Genomic DNA, 11,497 nt, shown 5'->3' on the forward strand with positions numbered 1-11,497 from the left:
CTTTATCAGTTTTGGGCATAGAAATTGGGTTGGAAATTTATTTATTTATTTTTACAATTATCAAATAGGTTTTACAATAATTTATCAAAGTCATGGCTTCCCCACTGTAGTGAAAATAGCATTCTGAAAGGAAAATAAAGCTCCATGTGAGAGTTGCTTTGTTTATTGAATTTAGCTTCTATTACATTATGCTGACTCTCCAGTCCCTAAAGATATCTGCTGTTGAAATTTAATTGAAGCATGGGGAGTTAGGGAGGTTGTAGGACGACAGAATTCAATGCATATAAAAGATAGGACACACACAAACTTTTATTGGCTATGTTATTCACAAAATAAATACAATAATACCACCTTCAATTCACAATAGAATTTACAAAATTCTTTTTTCTTTTTGGAAGATTTTTCAAAAAAATTCTTTCATGAAATTTATTTTAGAACTGGTAAGAAAAAATAAACATATTTTTTTTCTTTCTCTTTCACATGCAATAATCATTGTAAATAAGTACATCAGAAAGCAGATTTTCACGAGAACAGAATTTCAGTCAAATTTTAATAGTTCATCATAAGAGCTGTGATGGCGCAGTGGTTAGAATGCAGTACTGGAAGGTACTTCTGCTGATTACCAGCTGCCAGCAGTTTGGCAGTTCGAGTCTCATTGGCTCGAGGTTGACTCAGCCTTCCATCCTTCCGAGGTCGGTAAAGTGAGGACCCAGATTGTTGGGGGCAATATGCTGGTTCTAGTTAGAAGGGGCTGTAAAGCACTATGATGTAGTATATAAATCCAAGTGCTATAGTGCTATAATGCTATGTTTCTAATGACAAAATATCACTAATGTGGCTGCTGAGAACCTCACAGTGAAGAGCTCTTCAATCCAACTTTTATGTGAAGAGGAAAGTCTTGTGGCCTAACAATAATCAGCATCTGGATTGCAGATTGACCAGGCACGTAGGTTTACCTAATCACTGCAATGGTATTTATTACATTTCTATTTAAAATTTAGTATCTTTATTGTTTTTTAAAATCTGCCCTTTTATGCAAATTATGTATTCTCTTTCTCCCTTGTTTGAAATGTGAGGTATGTCTAGTTTAATGAAAGGAAGTACTAGGGCAGACAGGATTGCAGTGTTCCAATATTTTAGAAGATGGGGTCAACTTATTCCCCAAAGCACCTGAAGGTAGGACAAGAAGCAATGGATGAAAACTAATCAAGGACAGAAGCCACCTAGAACTAAAGAGAAATTTCCTGATAGTTAGAACAATTAATCAATGGAACGATTTGCCTCCAGCTTGAGTGCTCCAACACTAGTGGTTTTTAAGAAGAGATTGGACAACGATTTGCCTAAAATGGTATGGGGTTTCCTGTTTGAGCAGGGGATTGGACTAGAAAACCTCCAAGGTCCTTTCCAACTCTGTTATTCATTCCTTTTAACAGGAATAGGCAATTTATGGCTTTCAAGATGTTCATAATCTGCATTACTCAGCAATGACATTCCCTACTTTATAACTTCTTGAGATATTGTTGATATCAAACACTTATGCAACTGTTTGGGAAAAATACTTGATGATTAGCCAAATATTTCAGAAGAAATATTTCAGAAGAAATATTTCCAATGAAAGTGAATCTGAAAATGCATTCTAGTTCAGTTCACAAATTTATATATAGTTTTGGGAACATACATTATATCTAATATAATAATAATGCTTCTTTTTCTCCCTGCCCTCATCTTTCCTCACTTCTCTTCCCCCTCCCCCTCCCCCCTCGTTGCTCTTCTATTTACTTTTGTATTTTATAAAACTCTATAAATTAATAAATCATTTTTAAAAAAATATATAAAGTATGTCTCCAAAATCATATATAATTATATATCAAATATCAAATCAAATACTTTGCCATCATTGTGGGTTTTTGCAGATGCTGCTGGGATTTGTGGTTAGAAATTTATAGCCTTGTTAAACAACCATTCATTCAGTGACTGAAGTTACGATGGTGTTGAATTAAAGGGACACACAATGGGGCCTTGTAGCTGCAGCTGTCTCAGTATCCCTGTGGTGACATGATTGTGATTTGGGCATTTGTTCGCAATAGGAAAGAATGATTGCAGCATCCATGGCTATGGGATCATCATTAGCAACTTTCACTGTGATCTTCCAATAAAAAAGGCAACGAGGAAGCTGCCAGGAGGGAGCAACTGACAATTGGGTGACTGTCTGATGCTGTAACTACCCAACAGAATTTACCTAACAATGGCAACTGTGACTGCTGCAACTTCTATCATAAGTCAACATGGTTCCATAACATTGCACATAGTATTTGAGTTGCCAGTTCATATTACCATTTTTAAGCAAGGGCTCCCTGTAATATATAATGTGGATATTATTTTATTATTTGTCTGGGACCCAAGTCTTTCCCCCCAGCTGTAGCACTGAGTAATAAACTAATTTATTTCACTGTGACTTAATAATAAAGGTCAGTTTTTGTTTTCATAATTGATGAGTAGGTATAGCATGATGGTAGGCATTTTGTAGCTGCATTTTTTTTCAGGATTCAGGAAAGCATCAGTTAAAAGACAAAAAGACAGCCCTAATTTTCTTTAAAAAACATGTTAATAACTTAATTTTCTTCCCATTTTTCTGAAAGTGTTTACCCATGGCTATGTACTTTGGCTTAATGATTTCTTCATTCTATTTAACTTTGTTTAGGAGTCATATAATGGGTGCTTAAAGTGGCGCCATGTACTTTTGAGAATCTGCACATTGCAGATTTTCTTAAGAATGTTTAGTTGCTATAGACTACCTACTCATTTTTCCAAACTGTTGTAACTTCAACTTATGAAAGTAAAAATAAAAATAAGACTGTTTTACAAAGTTATGGTTTCCATTAAAAAAAGAGAAGTGTTTAAACCAAAGCACAGCAAAAAGTTTAAGTTTAAAAAGAACTCATTTTTCCACGAGTTAAATATTTTGTTATCACTGGGGATAGAAATGCTTAAGAATTGCTGCGTCCTCATGGTCAAGGATAGATTATATATAATTATACTGAAATTTAAACATTTTGAACAATAATGTGAAAATGGGAAAGATTAGAGAAGAACTCTTGGGAAAAATAAAAGGAAGAAACAAAAACATAGGACTCAACATGACTAAATATTGTCTCTGATGATACAAGCATCAGCTTCCAAGAACCTATGATGGAGAATTCTGACAAAAGATATCTTTGTCTGATCATGAAATGTTATAGCAAATGAATGACTGAATATCATTATAAAATGAACTTGAAATAAAGCATAAATACAACCTCTTGCCTGTAAAGGCAATTGCTGTCCTTTCTTTTAACACTTAAGATGATTTTTCTCCTGTTTAGCAAAAAGCTTTTTTAAAAATATAGCATGCAGCATGATAGAAACAAATAGGATAAGGATTTTTTAAATGTCTTTTTACTAAAGTGAGCTTTACTGGACTATAAAACACAGAATAGAGAAAAACAAATCTCAAATGCCCTTCTGTTATATCACATAATCTGGGGAAACTAAATGACCTGGTATTCTTCAACGTTCTCTTTTATTGTGGTGCACTGCCCTCTGCAGCTGGAAACTAGTATTTTTATTACTGAATATGAATATTCTCAGTATTATAATTTCATTATGTTACAGTTATTTCAAGTGGGAAAACAGAGGATGGAAAAAGAAATTTGTACATTGTTGACCGAAGGGCAATTACTGGGTCCATTTATAGATAAAACTTTAACATAAACCTGACAGTTCTGTAGAGTATGCCTATGAAAGGGTATGAAAGCGGAGTTGGTTTCCATGAAATGTAATATTCTTATTATATTGTATTAAGGCAAATCTAAGTATACAATAAAAAAATCAGTTTCACCATTGCAGGAGAGGACTACATTCTTATGACAATTCTCAGTCTATTATGTTAGTTAGAATATATTGGTAAGATTTCATTCTCTCTTTTTATCTAGAACATTTTCAAATAGAGAATGTATTTGTATATTTATTAACACATTTTGAACACTTTTCATTAAAAGTAATCCTAAAAAAGATGTATTAGTTTAAAGAAAAGTCTAGAATTTTAAAAAGAATGTATACAAGAAGAAAAATTATTCTGTGAGGGTAACTTGGACAGAGTGATTTAAATTTAATATGAACTTCAAAATATGGGTGTTAAGAGGAAGTTAAAAACAGATGGATTAAAAGATTTTGATTTCAGAAATGTTTTTAAAGAAAAGTTTAGTATTTTAAAATGGATGAAGAAAAATATTTTCCCTTTAATGTTAAAGAATCTGAAAGAATATAATGAATTTTGTTAATATAAATGGTGATAGCTTATAAAAATTAAGTGCAAATTTTTGTTGTTAGTTGCGAAGTTGTGTTTGACCCATCACAACCCCATGGACAACATTCCTCCAGGCCTTCCTGTCCTTTACCATCCTGCAGAGTCCATTTAAGCTCACGCCTACTGCTTCAGTGACTGCATCCAGCCACCTCATTCTCTGTCGTCCCCTTTTTCTTTTGCCTTCAATCTTTCAAGTGCAAATAGAAATAAATATTATTTCCACAGCAAGGAAGATAAAGCAAAAATTGTTAAATTGTTTTATTCAAAGAGGATAATATATTTGATTATGTTTTTTTATTTGGATATCACTTCTAGATTATCCTTTTTATTATGATGAAAAAAATGAAACTTTGACTTTGGTTTTGCCAATTAGATAGAATTGTTGTTATAGAAATGGCTAGTTATTTACTAACATGTAAAAGTAAAAAGTAGAGGCTAGAATGTTATCTTATACGGTGTTAAAGACTTGGAAGTCAATGCTTTTTTTTCTTTCCTTGTACCTCATATTTTATTTCCCTCTCTTTTTTTTCCTGTCCTTTAATTTCCTATTTTTTATTTTTATTTTATATATTGATAAAACAATAAAAGTTATTAAGTACACCTTAGCAGGCAATCTTCTATTTGCACTTAATGAAATAAGTTGCTGTTAGGAGCTACTATTGTGAAGGCTAAGAGTGAAAATGAATCTAGACAAATTAGAAGTGATGATAGTACAATCTTGGAGCTGAGCGATTTAGCCAGAAATTATTCTGCTAAGGAAAGTTGTTTTGAACCCTGTTTGTCTTTTTATCTTTTAAAAAAAAGGCTAAATTAAAGCCATTTTTATGATCTGTTTCTTGGTAGCATGTTCAATCAATTGAGCTTCATAATCTGGAAACTTCACTACTGTGGTATGTTCCACCTTGAAGGTATCTTTGTGGAACAAAAGTAAAACTTTTACTACAGCAAATCTAGTTATAAATGAATATAAATTTAATAAATAAAAATAAGTAAAGGCTGACCATCTGCCATGCTTCTTATAGATAAGTGAGATATAGGATCATATTCATTTGGACTCAACATTTAAATATTCTGCTAGATTCAATTAGGTGCTGATGTTCTTCACTGATAATCTCACTTAATTTTTTTTCTCTCACAACTGTTTTTGATCTTCTTGAGTACTGGCCTTATGTCACGGAACAAAAATTCTATATTAGCCTTCTTTTGATGCATTGTAGATGTATTAATTAGACAATAATAATCTTCCCTGGCATTGTTAGATGAGGATGTAAATATTAGTCTAACAAAATAGGAAAGCACTATATTTAGAACATACAGCTTTAAATCAATTGCTGTTAAGACTGTGAAATGAAGTCTTTATGAGATTCTTAGCGCTGCCTTATCAGCATTCTGGATCAAATAAAACATGTCTGCTATTTTGCCTGTCACAAGTTTTGCTTGTTTTCATTTGTGATAGTTTTAGGTAAAGCTAACTGCTTCATTTATCTATAAGTTGCAAACAAGTTTCAAATGGAATATAAATGTATTCTTGTTGAATCTTAAATACTTTTTATTAAACAGATGGTATACAGGATGATAAAAAAAAATTCATGTTGGTTTCACTGCTATCTTTAGTGTGACATACAGCAAATTCACATTAATTAGTGTTTGCATTATAAAAGAAGTAACAGGCAATTAAACTGTTATAAAACATATAACAATTAAATTTAAATTTACAGAGGAGACAGTGAAATAATTGTTTTCTGTTTGCATTTTTGATTGAACTCTTGAAGATTCTGTAAATGTAACCATACAATAAAAGCAGAATTAGTTCAACTAATCATGTTTCCTGTCTGGTTTACCTTGGAGGGACTGACTTGCGAGTTTCTGTTAATATAGCCTTATAATAAAAGTAGAATTAGTTCATCTAGTTGTATTTCCCCGTCTGGTTTACCTAAGGTGGCTGACATCAATCTTGCAAGTACAAACTTCTTGCCACCACTTTTAACTTAGGGTGGGTGCTTCCTAAGTTTCTGTCTCTGAATGTTAGCTCCTTAGGGGCTCTACCTTATCTTGTCTGATTTTTTTCACAGGCAGTATCTCTTTCTCCCATCCCCCAAGGCCATTCACACATTCAATTACAAATATAAACTAATTAAATGAAACACTTCATGATATACAGAAGTATACTAATAGTCTAGTTCTGATTTTTTTAAAAGCCTACATAGTATATTTCTGATATCTCAACAACATATTAGATTTGATCATTTTTAGAAGAAATTGTAAACAAAATTACAAGATTAAATTGCAAACCAAATTTTACACATTTATTCCAAAACTTGGGAATGTCTCTTTCAATCTATGAACTAGGGAGGTTTCTTTGGTCTGATGTCTTTCCACCTAAGAGAGAGAGAGAGAAAAAAAGAATATTGCATGTTTACATCCTACTTTATCAGAAGTGTTTAGTAAAGAGTTTTTGAATATATTTCTATCATTTTCACAAAAAATCAGATCTGACAGCATCTTTTAAAACAAATTTTATTAATGTATATATAAGCATATGCCTTTTGATGAAATTTGGAAATCAGGAAATATGCTCCCAGTCTGATTTTCTGCCACCATAGAGTAACATGGTCCTTTTCCTACAATAGCTTTATTTTCATGAGGCAAGTTCAGGATCTTATTGTTATGGATACAGATCTCTTTGTTTTCTAAATATAGATGCTAAGTGTGGTAATATATTTTATTAATCATTTTATCATTTTCTGTAAGGCCTTTGTATAACTAGCAGTAAGTCTAGGAGATGTGGGCATTCTTGGTGGGGGTAGGAGTATCTTTGCTCAGAGTGCCTCATTCTGTTTTGATTCTGCCAGTTTAGAAGGAATAGGAAAATGGGTGAAAGTTCAAGGTACAAGGTACACAGTTGTGCTTTCTCATGGGACTTTCCAAACTTTCCCATGAGACTTTCTGTGGCTGTATGATCTCATCCTAGCAAGGTAACATCTGGGACTTTCCAAGATTGTGTGTTCTCATGCTGGTGAAGTAATCTCCTGTTGAGGTCATTGTTTTCTGAATATGCATACTGTATTTTGCTTGTGTTTTTGCTCAATAAATACTGCTACCTGAGTTCTCTCAGGGTTGGCATTTTTCTCAGAGACAGTTCCCTGTGTCTCATTTCAATGTCAAACCACCATAAATGGTGACCCCGACGTGATAGCTTGGAAGGCTATACGCTTCCCGCATCCTATACTCATCGTCGCGGACGTCGACTGGCCCTCATCTTCTTCGCTGGACGAAGATAGATTCTTTTCGTGAGTATGGGGGAGATCTCTCGAAGGCTCAGAAAGAGCACATCAGGGAATTGAGAGGGATCATTGGGAATAGTTTTGGATTTGGAATTGGCAGTAGGGGTTGTGCTGTAGGAAAGAAAGAAATTGAGGACTTACTACAGTATGTTTGGAAAAATATTAAGTCATATCCGGAGGGAGGTAGTATTAAAGTAGAGTCCTGGAAAAAGATAGGGAAATTTTTGCACGAGGAACCTCGTGCCCCTTCTTCAATTTTGTTAACCTGGAGGGTGATTATGGATGCGTTAGCTACTTATGAACAACCGCTCCTAGCACCCCCCGAAGAAGGTTTGCCGCTTTACCATGCGGTACGTTTGTTGCCGCCGACGGCACCTCCAGATAAATCTGGGGGACTGTCCGGCGCTAGAAATACTTTGTCAGAGGATAAGAGTTTACCTTTAAGGGTTCAGGTGGATGCTGTTACTGCAGCTATTCAAGAAGCAAAGAATAGAGGGGAATTATCAGGAGATGATTTGGTGGAGTTTGGAGTAGAAGTTCAACTTAATCCAGTGGAAATTGTCATGGATGCTGCATTAAATCCGCAGCGGGAGTGGAAGCCTTTACAGCTCAGAATTTTGAGGGAAGTTAAGCAAGCAGCAAAAGAATATGGTGTTAGAACGCCATATACTCAGGCATTGTTAGAAGCAGTTGGTTATGGAAATAAAATGATTCCGCTGACTGGAAAGCTCTGTTGAATATGATTTTAACTCCAGCTCAATATTTGGTGTTAGATCAGAAGTGGAGACAGCTGGCAGTCCAGAGGGGAACAGCAAATGTTACCCCAGATCAGCTTTATGGAGCTGGTAATTTTACAACAGTGGAACAACAGAGAGATGGTATGCCTGAGGAAGGGTTCATTCTTCTCCCACAAATAATTTTTCAAGCCATAGGGTCTCTCCCTGACGGCGAAGGTGGTGAGAAGACCTTTACTAACATCAAACAAGGGAACAATGAACCCTATGAAAATTTCATTAGCAGACTGAAATTGGCTATTGAAAGACAAATTGATAATCAATTCGCCCAGAAAGAGTTGCTTTTTAAGTTAGCAGTAGAACAAGCTAACACAGATTGCAAAAAGATTTTAAATCCACTGGTAGCAAGTGGAGAGAGAGAAATCGCAGATTTGATTAATGCATGTAGGAAGGTTGGGAGTCAGTCTTTTAACATGGAAACTTTAGCTCTGGCTTTACAAACAGGACATGCTCAAAAGGGGAATTGTTTCAATTGTGGGAAGCCTGGACATTTTAAAGCGCAATGTCGGGCTCCTGGAGGGGGTCAAAGTCAGCAGTATAAGAGATCAATGGGACAGGGTGTTCGTCCTAAATCAGTGTGTCCAAAATGTAAGAAAGGATACCATTGGGCATATCAGATGCTCCTACAGTTTTTACTGATGGAGGGAAAGTTTTTGGTGCTTGTGTTTGGAAAGATAAATCTGGAATTTGGCATACAAAAGTGACTTCAGAGCAGAAGTCTGCCCAGCAGGCAGAACTTGCTGCTGTAGTTTTGGCTTTTCAAAATTTTCACAATCAGGATTTTAATTTAATAGTGGATTCATTGTATGTGTATAATTTGTTACCCTTTGTAGCAGGTTCTTATTTGTCTCCTGGAATATCACCTGATATTTTAAGATTGCTTTTGCTGTTACAAGGATGTTTGGAGCAGTGTGTGAATGTGTGTTTTGTTGCTCACATGCTACGCTCAAGACCATGTTGACTAAATTAAATAAAAAGGAGGGAAGCTCCTGGGGCTTCCGGCGATTCAAGATCAATTAAATCTAGCTTTATATACTTTAAATTTTTTAAATTTGTCTGGTAACCCCCTGCGAGCGCGGCCAGCAGGCATTTTTCTTCTCCTTCTACAGATGCGGTGAGACCTCGGGTGTTGGTGCGGTTCCTTCCGGATCCGGCATGGGTTCCTGCTGAGCTGATAACGTGGGGACGTGGTTATGCAGCAGTTGAACATCTTGGTCAAATTCGTTGGGTTCCTGGTCGGTGTGTTCGGCCTGATCATTCGCAGGCACCTGTGAAGGAAGTTTCGGAGGAGCAGGATGGTGCATCTGTGGTTCCTGATCCTGCTGATTCTGCCTAATCTGTCCTGGGCTGCTCGGGTGCGGAGAGAGCAGCGACAGCATGTTCAGCGTGCCGGAGATTTGGGCGATGATTTGTGGATAGATAATAATTACATTAAAGATTTGCGCTCAACTGCCAAAAACTTGAACATCACCAATTGTTGGTTGTGTATGCACCTTCCTGGGAGAGTGGGAGAAGGACTAACATTGCATGGAGTGCCTTTTGAGGAAAAAGATTTAATAAAGAATGCAACCTGCAGAAAACAGTTGTCTTGTGCTACAACAGAGCAATTCCAGATCCTAACCATGGGAGGTAATCTATGGACACAAATTTCTCGAGGTCTTATCCCACCTTTGGGAATTGCTATGAACTATAGGGATATTCATATTTTAAATAATTTTACTGTTGCTATGTTTAATGATACTATAAAGAATATTAAGATGATTAATGTAGAAATGTCTGAAATTCGTACAGTTACTTTGGCAAAATCGATATGCTTTAGATATTATGTTAGCTGCTCAAGGAGGAGTTTGTGCTTTAATTCATTCACATTGTTGTGTTTTTATACATAATTATGAGCCAAACATTACAAAGACTGTTCAGGACATGGAAGATCGCATTGCTCAGCATCAATCTGGAGCCGATGGGTTTAATGCATCATTCTGGGACAGTCTGTGGTCCTGGCTTCCTGATGGATCATGGTTTCGCTCCTTATTGCAAGGGGTTGTTATTATTATTGCTATATGTATCTTATTATGTTGTTTTATTCAATGTATTCCTAATCTATTACAAATGTGTACCTCAGTCTTCCGGCGTGTGGGATCAGGTCATGAGGGAACTGTGTACTATGCCACTAAAACACCCCCTATCTTTGAATAAATAAAAAAGGAGGGAATGTGGTAATATATTTTATTAATCATTTTATCATTTTCTGTAAGGCCTTTGTATAACTAGCAGTAAGTCTAGGAGATGTGGGCATTCTTGGTGGGGGTAGGAGTATCTTTGCTCAGAGTGCCTCATTCTGTTTTGATTCTGCCAGTTTAGAAGGAATAGGAAAATGGGTGAAAGTTCAAGGTACAAGGTACACAGTTGTGCTTTCTCATGGGACTTTCCAAACTTTCCCATGAGACTTTCTGTGGCTGTATGATCTCATCCTAGCAAGGTAACATCTGGGACTTTCCAAGATTGTGTGTTCTCATGCTGGTGAAGTAATCTCCTGTTGAGGTCATTGTTTTCTGAATATGCATACTGTATTTTGCTTGTGTTTTTGCTCAATAAATACTGCTACCTGAGTTCTCTCAGGGTTGGCATTTTTCTCAGAGACAGTTCCCTGTGTCTCATTTCAATGTCAAACCACCATACTAAGATTTCACAGCTATGTTGGCCTACAGAAATTATTATCTGTGCTTGGGTTATATGACATTGTCAGGGTTGCAATATTATAATTTTAATTGCTTTAACTCATCATCAGCAAAATCCAAAAGTTTTTTTGTAGGGTAATAGAGACATGGGCTTCTAAAAAGCTTTTAATATGGTTTCTTAAATCCAATAGCTAGTGGGCTGATTAGATTGGCCTAGAGGACTATGCTTTGGTTAACTCCTAAATAATTTATAATTATTAATGGTGGTGTCATCAGCTTTGTTAAAGTGTTTAATTGGTTTTAAAATCTTTTACTGGTGCTAATAGGAAATTGATTACACTAACAGAAGCTGTGTATGAAAATCTGTTATGTCTAGATAAAACTTCCATTTCTGGA

This window comes from Notechis scutatus, chromosome 5, assembly GCF_049901735.1.
Source record: "Notechis scutatus isolate UNSWTSFEM ecotype Mainland chromosome 5, rNotScu1.2, whole genome shotgun sequence".
In the NCBI taxonomy this organism is placed as follows: Eukaryota; Metazoa; Chordata; class Lepidosauria; order Squamata; family Elapidae; genus Notechis; species Notechis scutatus.